This window comes from Hyperoodon ampullatus (genome assembly GCF_949752795.1).
Source record: "Hyperoodon ampullatus genome assembly, chromosome: 2".
NCBI classification, from domain to species: Eukaryota; Metazoa; Chordata; class Mammalia; order Artiodactyla; family Ziphiidae; genus Hyperoodon; species Hyperoodon ampullatus.
Window position 1 is genome coordinate 149,060,066 of NC_136915.1, and position 22,857 is coordinate 149,082,922.

The window sequence follows — 22,857 nt, forward strand, 5'->3', positions numbered from 1 at the left end:
TTAAGTAAGCTCCTCCCACACTGATCCCTGCCAGCCACTCTTGAATCCACCACCTGATTTCTTTTTATTTTTATTTTTTGGCCGCGCCGCACAGCTTGCAGGATCTCAGTTCCCAGACCAGGGATTGAACCTGGGCCACAGCAGTGAAAGCCCGGAATCCTAACCACTAGGCCACCAGGGAACTCCTGCACCACCTGATTTCTCTATTTCCTTCAGAATACTCAACTACCTTTCATTACCCTATTAATTGATCCATTTATCTTTTTACTGTACATTTCTCCCACTAAGATTACAGCTCCATGAAAGCAGACAGTTGCTCTGTCTTGTTGGTAACTGTCTCTAGCACCAGACCACAGACTGGTACATAGTGGACATGCATCACCACATGTTGAGTGCATGAATGAAAAAAATGAATGAATGAGTATCTTTTAAAGAAATCGAATTGAAGGCTTTAAAGACAGGGTAAGGCTCTCTGGTAGGCCCCACAGAGACGGTGTCCTGGTTCACTCCTGTACTCAGAAGAAATGCCAACGCTGGCACACACTTCACCAACAGGGAAATAAGACGCTGAGGTAAAATCAAGTGCCTCCATCAGGCATTTCCATAATTAATCATCAGCGTTCATAGGCTGAGAGTTACCTCTAATACCAACTCTAGCATCAACCTAAAGGAAACCTATTCATTTAAACTGACAAAAACATGCTGTCGTTTTCATTTCCATTACAAAGCATGCCAATGTAGCAGAAACACTGATTGAACATCTTTCTCTCAACCCAAGTGGCAACTGACCAGCTTACCAAGGGACAAATAAGTTCAACAACTCATGTCAAAAGCAGAAAAGTCTTTCCTTTCTTTCCTTCTCTCTTTCTCCCTTTCTTTTTTTCTTTCTTCCTTTCTTCTTTCTCCTTATGAGGCATAAGTTAGATATTTAAAATACAGAAAATTACTAAGATGTAAAATTCTCTTTTAGGAGACATTAAACTGTGACACTATCGTCCATTTTGTTTGAAATAGGTAAGATGTATATACGTGTGTGTGTGTATATATATGTGCGTGTGTGTGTGTGTGTGTGTGTGTGTATATATATATATATATATATATAAATTGGGCAACAAGTAACTAGAAGAACCCCTATTGTAACTGCCCGTGGAACACGGACTCCACAGCCCAGTAAGTGATGTACCACTTCACCTCCATCAACACCTAATTCCTGCTCCTACAGAGAATAAATGAGATGACAGAACTAAAAGCACTTTGAGTCTCTGAAAGAAAGAAGCTATAGAAATCCTGAAAGAAAAAAAAACCAAACCCAGATACAGTCTCTGAGGAAAAAAAAAAAAAAGACATTGCCTAAAAAAGAGAGGCAAGGTGTTAATTGCTGAAGAGTCCTTCAGGTTGAAGAGAGCCACCCTTGACTAGCCTTCTGACTCCTTTTCAAGGATCTGCAGTGATCGGGTCTCCTATTAAAATCAGGCTGTTTATTCAGTGGCCTTTTGACAGCTAAGATGCTAGGAGCTGCTCAGGTGCTCAGGTGCAGCCCAGCCAAGCAGGCCTGCACAGGTTTCCACCACACCCAGGTTTCAGCTTGGCAGATAATGAAAATGGCCAAAAGAGTCATTAATGATTTAAGTAGTCGCCGAGATATGCTCACAAGATAAGACAAAGGGAACCTCAGAACAGTGAAACCAAATCAAACCAAGAAGACCTTCAACAGTAGTGAACATCATTACACAACTTTGGCACAAATTGAGGAAGCCTCCGAAACAGAACTAAGACTGCAAGATGCTATGGTCCAGCCTTCTTCCTCCTCTCAGAAGCAGCCCCACTGCCACCCCCACCCCATACCCTTCCTTAAAAAAGTATTCTATTCTTTTCTGTAAACTCTCTTGAGCAGCCTATTCAATAGCCTTTCTTTTTCAACCCTACCCCTCAACTGCTTACAGTTGGACTTAAGCAACTGCTTGAGTTACAGCCCAGTCCAACTGTACTGTAGACTAAACTTGAGCAGGACAGGACTAAACTTGAGTTGTTTCCTATAGACAAAAGTATAATGGTTGACATTAAAGAGCACCTAATTGAAGGAAAACTGGGGGTTTTGTTTGTTTGTTTGTTTTGCAGTACACGGGCCTCTCACTGTTGTGGCCTCTCCCGTTGCGGAGCACAGGCTCCGGACACGCAGGCTCAGCGGCCATGGCTCACGGGCCCAGCCGCTCCGCGGCATGTGGGATCTTCCCGGATCGGGGCACGAACCCGTATTCCCCTGCATCGGCAGGCGGACTCTCAACCACTGCGCCACCAGGGAAGCCCGGAAAACTGGTTTTAAGCAGATTAATAAACTCCATGCTTACAGGTTCTCACACTTGGTATATTTTTCAGAAACATCCCCAACAAGATAAGAAGTTGGGAAATGGTTCCCTTGGCTATTTAAGAAAGAATGTCATCTTAAAAAAAAATCATACTAAGGAACTGGCAGACACATGTCATTCTTTTGGACAATGTTTTTGCAAGTAGATTTGATTTTCTTTACTCAAATGTATCCAACTTTGGAGTTTGCAAGACCAAAATAGATACAGAAGAAGGTCCTCCAATTTCCCATTCTTGGCTCCAAAATAAATTAGTTTTATATTAAGTCAAGACACTGAGATTGCTGCTAAATAAGAATGATTCTAGGTCATGATTAAGATTGCTTTTCAGTACTTCCCTGGTGGTGCAGTGGTTAAAAATCTGCCTGCCAATGCAGAGGACATGGGTTCGATCTCTGTTCCGGGAAGATCCCACATGCTACAGAGCAACTAAGCCCGTGCGCTACAACTACTGAAGCCCACGCACCTAGAGCCCGTGCGAAGCCTGCACACCGCACGAAGAGTAGCCCCTGCTCGCTGCAACTAGAGAAAGCCTGCGCACAGCAACAAAGACCCAATGCAGCCAAATAAATTTTTTTTTAAGCTAAAAGAATTTTTTTTAAAAAAGGTTGATTTTCAAACTATCAACAACAGTATATCTTAAATGCCCAGCACTATGCAAAACATCAGGGGCAGGTACAAAAGAAGTATAAAATAGAGTTCCTATCATCCATACCTAACAATGTAGAGACAGCTCTCAATTAATTTACCAAGAGTATGTTGCATAACAAGATTATTTGTAAGTTTGTGTTTGAAGTGCAAACACATTTCCCCATAAAAGGCATGCGATAGAGTTTCAGATCTCAGGCTGGTAGAAAACTGACTCAGCCCACAGCGTAACTGAAATATCCAGTATGTGCAAATGAAACATGATATAGAAAAACCAGTGTAACGATAGAAATACCTGACATGTATATGGTGCTTTGTTAGCTACAAAGAGTTTTTCATACACATAAACTTCACCATGACTCTGTGGATAGGTGATATTTGGTACAACATGGTGATGTTGTCAACCATTGAGGAAATGGAGGCACAGAAAGTCTAGAAACTTCTTCAAAGTCACAGAGATACTAAGGGGCAACAGGACTCTAACACTGGCCTGCTGACTCCAAATCCCATTCTCTTTCCACTGGTGCAAAATGGAATAAGAAATAGGTTGTGGAGGGTTTTGTTTGCTTTGCTGTTTTTAAACTGATGCCTGAGAAAGAAGAAATTTCATTTGAGAAAGATGAGGAGGTAAATGGAAACTTTTAGGGATTCCAAAGGAGGCTTAGGGGCACTTTTAGAGGCTTTCAACATTGACAGCACTGGTGCTTTATTGCTTTCATTTCACTGTGAGCCTTGTGGAGGGGCTTTTCTCCTTTCAGGTTCATCACTAGTGCTTTTCCAGTTCATCTGCCATGATTAAGGTACGTTGGAGGACGGTGTTCAGTTTGGGCTCTAACTCATGAAGAAGAATACACCATCAGCAAGAAGGGTTTGGAAAGATTTCCTTGATAATGGATAAGCACTGGAAAAGAGAAGGGAAGGAAGAATTGTGAGGAAGACAACCATGTGCATGAGGAAGACTGCCTGAGGAAGACAGAAGGCAAAGGGGATAGGGGCTGAGGGAGGCCATTATTCTATTAAGAGACCACAGGGCAGTGTAGAGTCAGTGCTCACCACTGCACCATCAGGCCAAGGCAGCTTGGCTGCAGGCCGACGAAGGAGGAGGCGGCAACTGCCACAACCCAGCTTTGCATAAATATGGGTCTCTCCTCCACAGTGATGGTCTCCAGTTGAGACATCTATAAAATTAGCAGATGACAACATGAATAATCACAATCTACACCTTCCACAAAAATCCTTTTAACTGAATAAAAGTGCCAAGAGTTTCATTCATCCATTAATCCAGTAAAACATTTACTGTGTGCCAAAGCGCCACACTAGATGCCAGAAAAACAAACATAAACAGGGACAGTCCCTGCCTTCAAGGAGCTCACAGTTTAGTAGGTGAGAAAGATGTACAAATAAATAAGTTCAAAGTAATGCAACTGGTATGAATGTATTCAGTTAAACACCAAGTGCAGCATCAGCATAGTATACTTCAAGCATAGACAGAAGCCAATAGGTTCCCCAACACGCTCTACTTGGCAGACTTGCTGTTTATCATTTACCCATCTGTATACAGAGGCCCACACTAATATTAGGCCAAATCTACATTATTAATCACATATTTATTTGCCTGCTAAGTCACTATCTTGATGTCTGCCCTGCCCAAGTCGTTGTTTTGTTCTTAGGGGGAAGAATGGGTGTGCACATAAATCTCACCCAAATTGTGTAAGAGCAAACCTAAACTTGGGGTGGTACAAAAGAGGTTCACCGTAACACAGCATGTCGTTTCAAGTATGGCCCAGAAGGCAACGGGTGATTCACTTTAACAAACATCCTGAGTCAATGTTACACAGGTCAAGTCTCCTTAAAACAAACTCCAGGAGCCCATCCACCATTTTCTGTCACAGCAAAGAAAATCTTAATGTATACTTGTTTGGACTGTGTAATTTACAAAGTAGATGCACAAGCATTATATTATTTAATCAACACAGCAACCCCTAGGTATGCTTATTACATGGTCATCTTATATCTGAAGAAGCTGAGGCCAGGAGAGGTTAGGCATTTACCCAAGGCCGTGTAGTTAATGTAGTTAAGGGTCAAAGCTGGGACTGGTGTGCAAGCCTTCAAACCTCCATTTGGGTGGTTTTTTTCCTACCAAATTGCTTAAAATCTGGTTGCTTAAAATTCCCAAGCCAACTGTGGATAATCTTTGTTACTCAGAAATTTTTTTTAAAAAGGAGATTATAATAATTCCTACAGTCTCCTTGTATCCAGCACATTGGATGAGAAGCAATCACAGGCCATTCTGCTCAAAACAGAAATAACACTAAAAAGTCAAAGCCTTTGGAGGTGATGATGGAATCCACTCGGTCCAACTGCCAATATCGAAAATATGTTTTCCCATAAATAGCTTTAGTCTGATCTCCTCTCTCAACAAATTCCACATCACAATCTCCAATCAAGACCTCTATGTCACCATCGCAAAGTTATTCAAATTAGGACAATAAGCCACTTCTGCTCCCACACCTTGAAACAGCCCAGGCACCACCCAGTCAAGTAGCGCTGAACTCAGCCTCTCCCACACTCCCTTGGGATGCTTTTAAAATAACTTGTTCCTTTGCCAGCTCCTTGTCAACCCCTGAGAGCTCCGGTGGTGGAGGGTGGTGGTGGGGTTTGACTTGACTTTTCTTTAATTCACAGGTTGACCCTCAAAAGGGGCCTCTAACAGAATCTCTGGCCGGAGAGAGGTTTATCAGAGGAGAACAGGACAGCTAGGAGCTCAAGTTTTTCCCTTCCTTGTTTAGCTGTGCTCATCCCCTACAGGGACTGGGGAAAGAAAATGCTATTAATTCCTGAACACAAACAGTAAGTCCCCCTTCAAGGGAGAACATTTCTCAAACTGAAATGTAAAGAAGCTGCAAATGAGGTCAGGTATTTGGCATGGGAGTGAGGTGCCATCTATTTCACGGTTTCTCTGCAACATTCCCAATTTAGAAGAAAGGAAAATGACAGATTTAATGAAAGTGGGGTGGCAGGAGTGGGGAAGGGATGGCACTGTCACTTGCCTGATGCCATTCCTGCTTGAATGGAACTGTCACCTCAAACTCAGGATGTCTAGAATAACGCTCCCTGCTCCCTCTCTCGGCAAGTGCGGCACCCCGACTTCCCCGTGACTATTTCTGCCATCGCCACCATTGTCCTCTCTGTCTCCCAAGCTAGAAACCTCAGGCGTTCCTGACTCTTCCCTCGGCCCTGGCTCCTGTCTCTGTAGCCCATTTTCCAACCTTAGTAGCGTCTCTGACTATAATGTGGACAAACATGGTACTAAGGGTAAAAGAACAAGCAGGCTTTGGAGCCCAACAGACCTGGGCCTCAGTCACCACCCCACCCCAGGTCACCTGTCACCTTAGATCATCTGTCTGAGCACAGTTGATAGTTGATAGTTCAGTAAATGGAGACTCACACTCCCCTCATCGGTGGCACTAAGAATTGGTCATATTTAACAACATATTCACAGCGCCCACTTCCGGGCCGGGCACAGACTGGTGTACACTGTGTGGGCAGGAGCGAGCCTCCCTTCCCAGTCCAGAGCAACCAGAGTGTCTCTGAAACAGGACTGCACAGCCCCACTCTTCAACCCAGATGGCCTCTATTGTTCTGACCGTGGCAGCACAGAGTCAGACTCTGGCTGATCTTCAAGATCATCAAAATCCATCCAGCCCCATCCTACTCCCCTGTCTCTTAACTCCTCTGTTCTAGCCAGGGTCTGCTCACTCACTCACTCAGCAAACATTTTTTGGGTGCCTACCACATGCCAACATGCTGCTGGATGCTGGGAATGTGAAGGTGAAAGGCTGCCCACCCTCAAAGAGCTCACAAGCGCCTTTCTGGTAGGGAGAGTGTATCTGCGGGAAGGGGTACGGGGTGGGGTGAGGGTGGATAGAACCATCATTGTATTACGGTGTAGGAAGTGATGCCGGAGGGGTGAGCATGGTGGGGGCTGTGGGAACACCACCAAGGGAAGTGCACACATGGCCTCTGTTCTTTCCTCCTACCCTCCAGTTAGCCAAATCCTACTCTGTAAGTCAAGGTCTCATTCATTCTGGCCCACACCTCTCCCATCTCTGAATTCCTCAAGTTCTTATCAACACTACTCATTTTTAGTCATCCACTGGCTGATGTCATTTCTTGTATTGCTGTCGGTTAAATTTTTTTTATTACTTTTTTTATACGTTGGCAATTTTTCTCCACTGGTTTATGCGATTGTAGAGGATACCCACTAAATTCTAGACAGCTCTAAATCTCTCGTGGAACCTATATATTAATTATTGGTGGCATAAGTGATACGTTCAGGGTTACTGACAATCACAAAGTCATGTATTTATTTGGCACATTCTCCCCTCACCGCTAGGTCCTGACTTCTGCATGGCTTACCCTTGAAATCCAACCCAAAACAAGACAGAAGACCCCTGGTTATCTCTGAAACACTTTCCAACACATAATTTGTTACTACTATAGTTTTAAAACCTTTCCAAAAAAGATTTAAAGTGTAAGAAGCTCATCAAATAAAATCTGAGGTGGACACCCAATATAGCAAACATAAAAGCAGAGCTGTTCTGGTTGGAGCCATGGTGACAGTTTACTGCTGCCTACCTCAGGAGGGAGACATGCAACTCTTCATCAACAGCCCCTGTCGCACATTCCAGATGGCAACAGTGTTAACACCACTACAGCATGAAGGCAAGCTCATCTTGCCCACAATTATGTGGAAATTCAATATATGTCCAAACATGACATTACAAATCAATGGGGGAAAAGATGGCCCCTTTCAACAAACGTAATCAGAACAAATGGTTAGCCATTAGGAATATAAAATAAAGTTAGAGCCCTACCTCACACCATTCACAAAAATAAATTCCGCATTTATTCAAGTCAGATTTGTGAGAAGCAAAACTTAAAAACATTTAAAAGAACACATAGGAGAATATCCTTATGATTTCAGGATAGGAAAGGTTGTGTGTATGTGCATTCTAAAATAAGCCCAAACGATAAAGGAAAAGCTAGACAGATTTGAGTATATTAAAATTTAAAATTTCCTATACATCAAAGAATCCAATAAAAAGTGAAAAGTTAAGCCAACTCTGGGAGAAGGTATTTGCAACCCATATCACCAACAAAAGATAAGTAACCAGAATATATAAGAAACACCCACACATCAATATTAAGAAAAAGAAAGGCCACCTAAAAGCTGTTTCTAGACTGCAATTCAAGAACTGCTCTGGGTACGTTTCCAGCTCAGTTCTCCCAGAAAACACAGTGAGGTAGTATCTTGTCCTACTTAGAATGTTTATATTTTATTAGAGTTTATAATGTTTGTTACCATATATTATCTCAGTTTATCTATACAACTCTAGCATGTAGGCAGAACATATATTATGCCATTTTATTGATGAGGAAACTGAGACTCAAGAAGTTAAGTGATCAGTTTTAGGAAAATATATACATCACTTCTAGTGAATAACAAAACCTAGATTTTCCATCTTCTAGTCTTTCCATTTAAAAATAAATTACCTCCATTTTTAAAAAAAACACCTGTTTACACAAAAATCTGTACATGAATGTTCACAGCAGCTTTATTCTTAACAGCCAAAAACTGGAAACAACCCAGCTGTCCTTCAGTGGGTAAATGGTTAACAAACTGTGGTACATCCATACAATGGAATGCTATTCAGCAATAAAAAGGAATCATCTAGTGATACACACAACAACCTGGATGGATCACCAGATAATTATGCTGAGTGAAAAAAAGCCAATCCTAAAAGGCTGGATACTATATGATGCCATGTATATAACAGTCTTGAAATGACAAGATTATAGCCATGGGGAACAGAGTAGTGTTTCCAGGAGTTAAGGAATAAGGACTAAGGGAGGTGAGATGAGGTGAAGGGGGAGACAGGACTATATAACACGTCAACATGAGCGACCCCTTTAGTGATGGCACCGTTCAGCAGTTTGACTGTATCAATGTCAGTGTCCTGGTTGTGACACTGTACTATAGTTTTGCATGATGTTAACCATTGGGGGAAACTAAGTAAAGGGTATGTGCAAGCTCTCTGTATTACTTCTGACGATTGCATGTGAATATGTAATTATTTCAAAATGAAAGATTTCCAAAAAGCCCAGAAAACAAAAACCAAAACTGCCTGAAATCACACTGCCCCGTTGTCATGCCAGTCATAGGTTAAATGAGATAAAGTATGGAAAGACACTTCTCAGACTGTCAAGCGCTCTATTAATACCAGGAGGCAATCACTATCCTCCTCCACCAGCCTCATCAATGTTACTCATTGTCAGACTATTCTCTCCCTTCTGGGCCTTCTATATCCCTCCACTGTGGCCCTGTCACTGTATTTGTGTAACCTGCCCATTCCTTTTAATAGGCTGTATCTCCTTGAAAACCCAAACCTTGTTATGTACCTCTAGATGCCCACAACCCAGCACATAACAAGCACATAGTAGGTGTTCAATAAATGGGTGCTGGATTGAAATTAGCTCATGATTTCCTTGTTCAATACCAGATGAACCAAAACTGGTGGCAGTGGGGAGGGGAGAATACTGGGAAGAAGAACACCCCAGCAGCCATGAGGCAATACCTTGAAAGTTTCATCAATTACCTCCTCCTTCCCTGAGGCACTGGAAACCCAGCTGAAGCAAAGGTCTGTACAGAGGGAGTGGCGGCAGTAGCAAAAACATGAATTCAGTTCATCAGGACTCCTTTTTTATCCTGTTTCAAGCTCCGCAAATGAAAGAATTGACCATTTATAGTTTGGGTCACTGGAACAAGATGGAAAGGTAGGCTACAGTGTACTCTTCTGGAAAAGATTTTAAAGGTTAGCTGACAGCCCTTTTCCTGACATGATTAGACTGAAGAATTGCCGGGGGCAGAAGAATATACTAAATGATCTGTTAGAATCTCTCAGAGACCTCACACTCTGGGCAAACAGATTTGGCTCATGGGGCGGGAGGGGGTTCCCACACCCTGAAAACAATGCTAGCAGCTCCTTACTCCTCCAAATAGTTCTCGAGCATTTAAAAAAAAAAAGCACAAGCGAGTGCTTTGCTGCTCGTAATGTTATCGGATAATTTTTCAAATTCTTATTCAATTACATATCATGGTCTTATCTGCAATCTCCACAGGCCAAATAGCCCTGCTTTCACATCATGCCCACTGAGCCTGCAGAACACAAGTAATTCCAGCTCTCATAAACATGAGATCGTTTTACATTAAGTTTTGTAAGAGAGTGTGTGTGCGCGCGTATATGTGCACGCGCACGCCTGTGCTCAGGAGTGCCTCGTCTTCTGTGAGGAACAAGGAGAAGACTTTAGGTAATGGAAGGTTAAAAACTTGGGAGGTTTGTTTCTGCCTGGATAATGATTAACTCTTTTTGCTGCTGAATCCAGAAGAGCTAGCATTTCTGGACTGGCAGTCCTGCTCCCTGGCCCAAGAAGGAAAGAAAGCTCACATGCACACATGTACTGTCAGAAAGAACTAACTGGTATCGATCGATTTCAGGCTTTGGCAGTGGGAACACCACTGTAGTTTTAAAGAGTACTAGGTGTTTTAAAATTGTATTGTCACTGGTCTTAAAATATCCAGATCAAGAACCTCATTAATCAAATCAACAGATATCATCTACCCAAAATGCTTCAACGTTTGTTTAAAACTGCTGACAGCAAAGCGTTGAGATAACTTACATCACCACAAATCACTGAATAAATAAGAGAGATCAAGAGATACAGCACAACTGACTCCAAGGACATCTAAAACACAAAGCCTATTAATGTCATTTAAAGATAAAAACGTGGGCTTCCCTGGTGGCGCAGTGGTTGAGAGTCTGCCTGCTGACGCAGGGGACGTGGGTTCGTGCCCCGATCCGGGAGGATCCCACATGCCGCGAAGCGGCTGGGCCAGTGAGCCATGGCTACTGAGCCTGAGCGTCCGGAGCCTGTGCTCCGCAACGGGAGAGGTTATAACAGTGAGAGGCCCGCGTACCGCAAAAAAAAAAGATGAAAACCTAAACTAACACGTGGAATCTAATTTTTAAAAATGATATAAATGAACTTATTTACAAAACAGCAACAGACTCACAGATTTCGAAAACAAACTTATGGTCACCAAAGGGGAAACGTGGTAGGGGGGAATAAATTAGGAGTTTGGGATTAACATATACACAGTACTATATATAAAATAAATAATCAACAAGGACCTACTGTATAGCACAGGGAACTCTACTCAGTATTCTGTAATAACCTATATGAGAAAAGAATCTGAAAAATAATGAATATATATATATGTATAACTGAATCACTTTGCTGTACACCTGAAACTAACACAACATTGTGAATCAACTATACTCCAATAAATTAAATAAAATTTAAAAAAAGATGAAATCTTAAACCAGGAGTAGGAGAGATGAGTAGGAAGAACCTACAGTATCTGTTCTATGGTTTCTAGCCTTCTCTTAGGACAATTATGAACATGTAAACTCTATGTGTCAACTCACTTGAAGATAACCATTTTGGATCGTATGTCCTAAAAATGACGAAGCAAGGAACTAGTAATCCATCTTTCTACTTTCTAGCTGAGAAGCTGAGAATCCCAAAAGTGGAAGGACTTGTCCAACATGACATAGCTAGTTCTCCATGGCCCTACAGCCCTCCTTCCCTCCCTGTGAATGATATTTTTTAAATGCTGTACTGATAAAAATATGAGCTGTCATCATTATTAATGGTAGTCATTTTAAAACAACAGACTGTTACTTAGCCTATTCATTAGGTGGAAAGAAAACAAACACAATCGTGGAAACACTTCCACTCCATATTACAGCATACCTCATCACAATCCACAAAGAAATCCCTTAGTTGACAAAAGGCCTAACATATGGAGAGGAATATAAGAGGCAAGAGGCCATCTTACATCCTGGGAGAGGCTGAAGTCACTTACCCCGCAGCCCAGATGTCTAGATTAACCCTACCCAGTTCCACATCCATACCACCTCCGCCCAGTTTGTCCCAGACCAGATGTCAGGGATTAAAAACCTCCTACTTCCTTATTCTATAATTTTAATTTAAGACAATCACCCAAATTCCATTTTCTTTTTCTTTTAAATTCAAGTTCTGTACACAACATAAATTTCTATAACACCCAGCGTTACACAAGTTCCACCTCTGGCCCATGACCATTGATGAGGAAAACCATATACACAAGTATCAGGAGAGAATTTTCTCACTCTGTAAGTCTCTGAGCTTACTGGAAGTCCTAGGTTTAATATATTTATCCTGATTAAAGCATTTATTGTCCCTAGTAACCCAGTCCCAAGTCCACCTCCAGGTCAATCAAGTAACTATCCCTCACCTCAATTTCTCCAACTGTGAGGCTCACCTTTCTATCAGATAGTGACACCTAACCAAGTGTCACTTCAGATGCTCTCCAGAGCAGCTGCCACTGTGCCACCACAGGGGTCCACGCTCCATGTGTGCAGCAGCCACAGAGACATGGCAAGCCCTGGGGCTGGGGAGAGTGTCATTCAGAGAATACAACGGGTTTTGTACTTACAAGTGTGCCTGCTAAATAGGGGCAAAACTGCTACCTTCAATATCTTAAATAAGCAAAACTAATGAACCATGAAAGCTGGGGCGAGCCTTAGAAATTTTCTAATTTAACCCCACTTTCCTAGATGAGAAAGCCAAGGCGTAGGCAGATCAAATAGGTATATACTAGGAAGATATTTAGAACACTGCATTTAGAACTCCTTTTCGCATCAAGATACTAGGAAATGAGAACAATCAACTAAATGTCCACAGCATTTCATAGTTTCAAAGGCATTTCTAATGAATTATTTCATTGGAGCCTCACAACAATGTTGAGTGGGCCTGGTTTCCCACTCTGCCTTCATCACTTACTAGCTGTGTGCTTTGGAGTAAGTTATTTAACCTCCCTGTTTCTCATCTGTCAACTGGGGATAATAATAGTAGCTACCTCATAGGGCTGTTGGGAGATTCATGAGTTAAGACTACACGTAAAGCACTTCAAACACCATTTAGACATAAGAAATACTCACTAAATGCTAGCCATCTTCATCATAATCACCATCACCATTAGCCAGGGCCAAGAATTGTTGTCCCGATTTTACAGATGAGGAAACAAACAAGGAATTTTGAGACCTGAGGTGAGTTACCCCCCAAATCACAGTTGTAAATGGCAAAGCCAAACTAGAACCAAGGCTTTCTGACTCCAAATCCAGCACTCTTTCCCAGGGAACCATGCTGCCCTGTAGTTCCGTTTGTTATGGCCCCAAAGAAGTATTGCTCCAAAATAGATATCTCAGTCAAGATGCTTTCTCAAACAGCAGCTTACACATCTGACAAGATCTGGCAAAATTCCCCTCACCCCCCTAAAATAAATAAATAAACACAAGAAAAAGACCAGTGGGAAAAAGGAGCAGATCTCCAAGGGGTTTCAACGCTTGGAGAAATTGGTGCCAAGTCTTCAGAAACAGGATGTATTTCTTAAAGCTCCTGGCATATCATGTCTTGGCCAGCTCACGCTCCTGGATCCCTTTGTTTTCTGTGCTTTGTCTTCCTGTGGAGCCCATGGCTGGTGAGGTCACCTTCTCCAGGGTGAGCACTCAGACCCTACTATGATTTTGAAAGGCAGAATCTGGGCTCAGGCAGCAAAGACAAGGTCCCAACTTTCATGATGCCTTTTGGGTCACCTGCCCACTGATTAGTGCATTTTTAGAAGAAAAGGTTAAAAAAAAAAAAAAAAAAAAAAAAAAGCTTTGCCTTCTCCCTAACAGATGGCATCCTAAAATACTCACAGAAATGCAGAAATGGAGGAGGTGCACTTCCCAGCTGCTCTTCCTTCCTCATGAATGTATATTTCAAGTTCAGAACCCTTCCTTCACAATGTATAAATAAAGTCAAGGCTACTTAATACCAAATGACTAGAAAAACCAGCGGGGAGAGTTTTTCTGTTGGTCACTTTGGACCTTTCTTCCCCTTTTACCACAGACCATGCAGCTGCTTCTAATAAGGCAATAGCTCTCTCCAAAACCATGCCTCGAAAAAGTATCCCAGCAGTTCTTCTTCAGGTCAACTCTGTTTTAACTCCTGGTCAAAACAGACCTAAACTTTCTCAAATTTAGACCTGGAATATCTGTTTTAAATGATGAATAAATCCTGGACAAATGTAGAACGTGTTTTTCTTCAATTACAGAAAAACCTTACTTTTGTTTTAAACTCTTTCAAATTTCAGAGTTAATATTTTCCTTGAATTTTAAGGAAAGACATGATGGAAGAACTCAAGTATAGCTCTCGGGCAATGATTCTAAAGGAGCAGAGGGGCTAGTAAATAAGGAAAAACTTAACCCCATTGGGGAACCTCCACAGCGCTACATAGTTTGTACTTGTCCCTGTGTGATGATAATATTCACAATGTTTAATCTACTTTGAATTTCAAATAACATTAACATAAGGAGAAGTCTTGTTATTGGAGTAGGAGGAGAAATGCAGAAGCAAGGCATCCTAGCACTGTCAAATCCAACCTCAACTCAGAAAAGGTTTACATTCAATTTATAAGTATTTATTCATTTCCATGCCAGAAGCTGGACACATGGAAATGAATAAAAGACAATTCTGTCCCCCAGGTACTCAGCTAGTTATAAATAATGAGGTGTAAATGAAGAGATTACAGTGTAATATGATGAGTGCAATATACAAATAAGCACAAAGACACTGCTGAGGAGATGCTGAGGGTGGGCTGAGTAACCCTGTGCAGAGATGCTAAGGAATCCTGCTTGGGATCTTGCACAGGGTCACTATGCAGAGAATAGGAATAAGCAGGGAACACTTCCTGGAGGTGGTGACATCTGAGCTGGGTTTTAAAGGATAAGTTTTCCAGGTTCGAGGAAAAGGACCCATTCTAAACAGAAGACACAGCATGGATAAAGCATGAATCATGAAATAACGTAATGCAGTAAGGGAACGAGAGGCAGTTTAGCCTTCTAGTGGTAAAAAATGTGATCAAGGTAACTGGGAAGTGATGAATGTAAACAGTCTATGCTATGACCTTAGCAGAACAGTAAGTTTGGTTTTTTAAAAAATCACTTTGGTGGTACTATGCAAGATATATTATCAAGATCAGATTAAGAAACTACTTCTAAAAAAATTATTTGTAGTAGTCCAGGTGACTCATTTATGCATTCATCATTACAGCCAGTATATATTTACTAAGAGCCACCATTTAGGCTGCAACACTATTCTAGACATGTTTACTATCTGAAGGGCCCCCCCCATAGTAAGCGTTACTTATTTAGCATTTAATACTTGCCATACATGGAGCTAGCATTTTACACACATTCACAATAAACCGGCAAGGTTGGTCTTATCTCTGTGTCACAGAAGAGAAGTTGAGTGAGCAAGGATATACAGCAAGGAGGTGATATTGACAAGATTCCGACTGAGGGCTACTTCCAAAGCCTACGCTCTTCACATTGCACTGCACTACACAACCTCAAACCATTCCTACCAGAAGTCTAGCAGTAGAGAGAAGACTAAAAGACAAATATTTAAAACCTAAGACGGTACAAGATCAATGCCATAGCGCTATGTGAATGAAGTAGAGAGAAGGGTCATTTCTGATCAGTGTGACCAAGGAAGGCATCCCAGAAAAGTTGAGCTTTACTAGAAGGGTGAGATCTCAGTAGGTGGAGATGTGGGGCTGAGCAGGGAGAAAGAGGTACTCCATGAACAGTGCTCAGAACTTAGACTCTGGTGATGGCCAAGGTTCTAACTCCTGTTCATTCACTAGCTGCAGCCTCTGGGTGAGTCGCTGAATCTCCTCCTACACCTCATTTTCTTCATCAGCAAAATGGGATAAAAACAATATATTCCTCCTAGAATTGGTGTAAGAATTATGAAATAATTTATGTAGAGTATTTAGCATAATGCGTAGTACATTAAGCCCCAAACAAACAGCAAAAATATTAGTTAATAGTATATGCGTCTAAAGAATGGCAAATAGGGAATTCCCTGGTGGTCCAGTGGTTAGGACTCTGCACTTTCACTGCTGAGGGCCTGGGTTCAATCCCTGATTGAGGAACTAAGATCCCGCAAGCCACGTGGTGTGACTAAAAAAAATAAAAATAAAGAATGTCACATAGTGCAGATAGGCCTCCAGTCCTTTTAAAGTAAAATGAAAAAGTATGGTTGACATGATAGGCTGCAGCCAGATTGAAGACCAAGTAATATTCACCTTGGAAAGTTGGTCTCTATTCAACAGACGATAGGGAATCAATCATTAGACGAAAGAAGCCATATTCATAACACTCTGAGCAGATCTCCCGTGGGAGCCCCCAGCCCCTCCCCTTGGCATCTGGCTCACTTGTGACCAGTTTCAGAAGAGGCCTGAGGCCCAGGGGACTAGTTCAAGCAAGGACTATAGGAAAATAGATACTGTCATTCTTCAACTTGTAACGTATCCAAGATTTTTTTCTTTTCTTTTTTCCCCTATCCTGTACCCTCTCTCCTAAACATGGTACTAGCTGAGACACAATTATTAACACAACTTCCCTGGGAGATTGTTTATTTTTATTTACTGAGATTAAATAAATTTTCCAGGGACCAATCTGGGTAGCTTGGATCATTATTTAAAACTTGGTAATATCTGGCTTTTACTTATTTATTTTTAACCTAATGTCATTTCTATAATGCAGTATTATCTTATTCATTTATTAACACATTATGATGAAGAAACTTTGTGATGGTTTCATTCACTTATCTTGATTGTGATGTTTTCATAGGTAGACAACATGCCAAAACTTATCAAAGGTATATCTCAAACATGTGAGGTTTATTATATGTCAATTAAACCTCAATATAGCTGTTAAAAATACAATAAAAGTTTAGTCATTCACATAATTATTAAAAGGTATAAAATTAATACACAATGCTTATACTACCAACATAAATATATACTCATAATATGAAAATATGTATATTTAAAGGTTAATTCTAAAAATTTAATGAGGACAGGTGATTATATAGAAATGTATACACAGGCCTGTAAAACTTTGGTGTAGAGGACATTTTAAAAAAATAGGAATATACCTATGTTCGTGGCAGCATTATTTGCAATAACCAAAAGGTAGAAACAACCCAAGTGTCCATGGATGGATGAATGGATAAACAAAACGAGGATTATACATACAATGTCCTTAAAAAGGAAGGAAATTCTGACACATGCTACATCCTGGATGAACGTTTAAGACATTATGCTAAGTGAAATAAGCCAGTCACAAAAGGACAACTACTGTATGATTCCACTTATATGAGGTACCTAGAGTTGTCAAATGTGGGCAGGGGGCAGTTGTTGTTTAATGGGTACAGAGTTTCAACTCTGCAAAATGAAGAGTTCTGTGGAAAGATGGTGGTGATGGTTACACAACAATGTGAATGTAATTAATGCCACTGAACTGTACACTTAAGAATGATTAAGATGGTAAATTTTATGTTATGTGTATTTTACCACAATTAAAGACAGAGGGCTTCCCTGGTGGCACAGTGGTTGAGAGTCCACCTGCCAATGCAGGGGACACGGGTTCGTGCCCCGGCCCGGGAAGATCCCACATGCCGCGGAGCGGCTGGGCCCGTGAGCCATGGCCGCTGAGCCTGCGCTTCCGGAGCCTATGCTCCGCAACAGGAGAGGCCACAACAGTGAGAGGCCCGTGTACCGCAAAAAAAAAAAAAAAAAAAAAAAGAGAGAGAGAGTTCCTACACATTATTGTAAAATCAGTAAAAGTGTTATTTTGTAATTTTCAAAGACATTTTTAAGTGCTCTCATTACTTATTTTTAATTCAAACAACTTTGAAGGTAACTCTCCCAGATTCCCCAAAAGGCCAATTCTGTAGCTGACCAGTTAAAACTATTCACTTGAATTGTATTACCAGTAGAAATCTAAATATCAACTTCTTTTTCCCTACAACATGACATCATATTTTCCTAACAAAGCCCTCAGAGGTCTAGGGTCTAAAGTAATCACAATTCCCATGAAGAAAACCTCTCTTCTGGAAGGAGAACCCTACAGGTGCCACCAGCAGCCCACGTTTATCTAGAGTGAACAGTGGGAGTTTAGGAGTCAGGGGCTGAGCACCTGCTGATTTTAAAGGGTGTGGACCCTACGTATCAGGGCCAAGTCAGACCCTGTAAACTTCAAAACAGAGAAATGATTAGGGCTTGTCTAGGCTGTCAACCTGTGTGGTGCATAATTGCCAGATGGGCTTCTCCAAAGGAAATTTCTGTTCCCATTCCCCAAGAGAATGCCTGAAATTGGAAAAGTTAAGGACCCCTCACAAACCTTGTTTCTAACCATTGCTACTTTGCAGAGCACACAGCATCCCCAGCTCCTTGCCCACCACCTTCCTCCAGGGCCTTTTAACTTGGAGATACAGCGTACAGTACTTTAATTTTTCCAAGAGCTTCATTTTCTTCCAGGAGCTCACCTTACTTAGAGTCCTATTTTCCCTGAGCAAAGGAAGAGGTGCCTTCAATCATCTCGCAGGAAGATGATAGCATCTGCTTGGGGATTCCAACGAGATGTTTTACTGCAGCTTTTCACAAACTGATTATATTTAAAGCTCCCTTGAGGAATGGGGGCTGGGAGGAAAGAAGCTTCGGAGAAGACCTTTGTTGGCAGGAGTGAAGAACCGCTCACACCTCCCCGGGGAACAAGCTTGTTTAAATATCAGCAATCCGCATTCCCAAGTGTGTGTGCACACACAATATGTCTAAAGTTTTAAATTTCATCTCCTGCTCTGAAAGGGTCCTGAAAGGGTTAAACTGTTCCAGGCAAAGGCTTTTCTATCAAAATGCTCCAGATGGAAATTACAAAATTTCACTTCTCAGCTCTGTGGTGCTCACACACTGTTCTTCTAAAACATTAAAAAAAAAAAAAAAAAAGACAAGACCCCTAATGTTCTCAAGAAAGAGAATTTGACAGCTCAGCACACAGTGCCACTCTGTTTCAGATGATTCCTCCTAGAATATTTGCATTAACTGTCAATCTCAAGTTTTCTGGGGGACAGTAAAAACTCAAGGTGTGGAGAGGGTACAGGAAAAGGAGCCTTGAACAAAGACAGGACAAGAGCTGGGAGGGTTTGCTGTGATGTGAACTCATCCAAATGCCAGCTAGATTACCACCTCTTGTGATGGTTATGCCCTGCACCTTACCACCTTTTGCTGCTCCAATCCCAAAAGAAGCTAACTAACTAGAGGCCAAAAGGCCTCAGGTTATGACCATGAATCTGACCATGAATCTGTCAAGAACTTGCCGAGATTAATGTATATGAAGCACTTTGTAAATTGAGCCATGTACAAATATGAAGAGTATTATTGCTTTCGAGTCAGAGATTGAAAGGCATGAACTTTCAAAGGAATCTGAACACCCACAAACCAGAAACAATGATGGTTTTTAAGAAGTCGGCTCCAAGGCAGGCTAAGGAGTCACGCCCTTCATAAAACCACACTGGGGTAGGGTTGGGGCTGCAGTCTCAGAAGTCACTCAGGGCACACGCAAGCAGGTGGTTTAAAGGGACCCAAAACCACAGGATAGACAGGGTCCCCCAAAGTCCATTAAGGGTCCCCTTGATTCAAACCATTCTGACTGAAAAGCAAGACGCAGGCCTCTGGTCAGAGACATAGAACAACAGCGGCCAACAATTAGACAGTTTACCTGTTCATTTTACAGAATGGGAAACTGAGTTCTAGAGGGTTTAAGTGACTGAACCAAGATACCTTTCACTACTACTGGAGGAACTTAAACTAGAACTCAAGTTTCATCCTAGACTTGTTTCCTATCACTATAACTGGCACTTTGGGAGTGAAAAGGCAATGCGGCCTTAATGGTCATCCCATTTCAGCAGGCCTTACTATTATTGAGCATTTACAAGTGCCAGATACTGTGCTAAATGATTTTGATATACTAGCTCATTGAATCCTCACAATGACCTTAGGAAACACATATTATGTCGCCTATTTTCCAGGTTAGGATCCCAAGGCTTGGACAAGTCAGGTAACCTGCCCAAGGAGCGAGGCAAGCGAGTGACAGCACTGAGATTTAAACCTGGATCCCTTTGACTCAAAAACTTGCGCTCTTAACCACCAGACCAAAAAAGCAATTTTCTTTTTTATCTTGGCATCTATAAGAGAAGTAACACTGGCAGCACTATGAGTCCCACACAACACATAAAAAGCTGAAACATCATAAATCTGTCCAAGGACTTCCAGCTAGTAGGGGAGCGGAGCCAACCCAGAACCCGGGTCCTTTGTCTCCAAGTTCTATGATCTTCCATGGAGAGCACAGACTCTAGAATGCAAGCTTCATGAGGGAGAGGACTTTTTCTTGTTCACTGCTACATCATCAGTCCCCAGAACCCATTGAAGGCACTCAGTAACTAATTGATGAATAAAGAAGTGGAGTCCACCTGCTGTGGTTTGGCTGTGTGACCTTGGGAGGGCTTCTTTAACCTCTCTAAGCCTCAGTTTCTTCATGCAGTGAATAGAGGATGAAGTAATATTCACCTCCACGTATTAAGTGAAGATTAAATGAGACAATTCTTATAAAGCACTTGGGACAGGCTGGAACATAATGACCACCCAAAATGTAATCTATTATTATCACTATTACTACTATTATCCATTGTCAGACTTTGGCTTCTTAAGTCTTTTTTTCCCTACTCTGGTCAAATGATGTTTCATAATAATTATGAATAGAATAGAATAGAGAATTGGGAGTCAGTAACCTGCTTCTAGTTTCAGATCTACCACCATCTAGCTGTGTGACCTTGGACAAGCCTCTTTATTTCTCTATACTCGCCTCAGCTGTAAATGAGGGACTAAACCATTCAAATCAGTCTCTTAAGCATTCATTGGGCACCTTCTCTGAGTAAGACATCATGCTCGGCCACCTATAAAATTCTATGATCCTGAATAGTGCTAATGAAAAGATATCAGTACAAAGCAAAAGAGTCCCCTGCTTGTGGCAAGGGTGAATGAAGACAAACCCCAAATAGTCAACTGCATTACATCATCTCAATGAGTAATGTTTGTAAATACACAAAGTATTTAATTGAGACACTTGTGAGAAATCCTTCACCAATACAGAATCAGCAGATACAGTTCTATTAACACCTATCAGTCCCGAACCTTCCAAAAAATAAACATGTAAAGTCATTTTGCACCTTAGTCAAATGGCGTGCTTCTGGAGAGAAATCTGGGAAAGTCAAAGTTATTAACGCTCCTTATGGCAACAGTTAAGAATAGGATGTATTAAAAAAAAAAAAAAAAGAAGAAGAATGACATATCTGGTTAAAACTGCAGGGGGGAATTCCAGCAGCAAACTGCAGTGCATCTGGACAGGACACTGAGGCCAGTGGCTTATTGTTTACAAAAAGAGGCCCAGATTATGAACAGTGACAAGAGGCCAAGACCTCAGTTATACCTCACAACCACACCTCTCCCAATCCCAGTTCAACTGAAGCTATCCATCAATCAACTCCCCCATCTCTGTAATAAACCCACCAATATTTGCAGCCCAGTGGATAGAAGGTCCCTCAGGGCACCTCCAGCATTGACCAACCTGATGACATTAAAAAGATCCTACAGGCACAGTGGGGACTTCAAACTACCTTCCAACCTTCCAAGAGATAAAGCAGCTGCCCATTTCACACTCTAGCCCTACTCGCACTCCCCGCAATCATTAGAGGGGAGGCATGGCCCTTCCCAAGTCCTCTAGGATAGGAAAAGGTCTTCTCACATTGGTGCAGGGAAAGAAGGAGGGGCCCCTCCCTCTGTACTCAGAAACAAAGGAAAACCCAGAGCTCCAACCATGTGGTGTAACATTCAAGGCCACCCACCTCTCCCACTACCCAGCTGAAGTCTCAGTGAGCTAGAGCCACATGGCTCTTTCCAGTGACTGGCTAAGAAGGGACGGTGCCTTGCATAACCATATACTGGGGCTCTTTAACAGGCAGGAACCCCTTCTATGGGAATTGCTGGTTAAAAAAGGCTATCTGGGAAGGGGTTTTGATTCATGCACCAAGTCAGGCAGTGGACTAGATGTGCTAGCAGGCCACTTGCTTTCTCTAGGTCCACATTTTGCTTTACCCCTCATATTTTTGCAGAGAGGTAAGCAGGCCTTTAAAAGCATGTATTCTGGAGCAGAGGACAACACAGAAGGGTTAAACAATTATGTCTTCCCATTCTCCAGACTCAGCACCACCCAGCAATAACCCAACTCCATTCAGGTTTAGGTGAGGGCGGAGACCGGGTGTGAGTGACCTTATTCTTTCTGTTCTCTGATCTCTGAATGCAGACAACCAGAGACCAGGCAGGTACAAGGTGCACCCAAGGTGGCCAAAGATTTTCTGTGCCTGATGCCATAGCAAGTGTCATGTTTTGATATAGTGCATCAGAAAAAAACCCCTCCTCTCCCAGGGCTCTCCAAATGGTACACCTTCTCAAGGTTGCCTTTCTCTGCCTGGACTCCTCTTCAACCTCTGAAATAAATTCCCAAACACCTGTCAGATTTCAGTTGTCCTTCAAGGAAACCTGACCCAGACACCCAGAGGCAAATTGCCGCCTTTCTCTCTCCAAGAACCTCCTGCCCCTCCCCCCACCCTATTTAGCCTGGGGAAAAGGACTGCCAAAATAATGGCCAGCCCTACAGACAAATCTAAAGCCCACTCCGAAAATTCCTTTCCAGAGCCTGTGGCCCCCGGCATGGCCAGTCCCTCAGAGGCTCAG

General features: G+C 42.1%; 1 protein-coding gene across 4 annotated transcripts in view; it reads right to left on the reverse strand.

Moving 5' to 3' along the window:
* The window catches only part of SRGAP2 (SLIT-ROBO Rho GTPase activating protein 2), a gene marked incomplete at both ends in the record, with an annotated part of 235,228 nt that overhangs the window by 212,161 nt on the left and 210 nt on the right, over window positions 1–22,857 (reverse strand). The window lies entirely within an intron of this gene.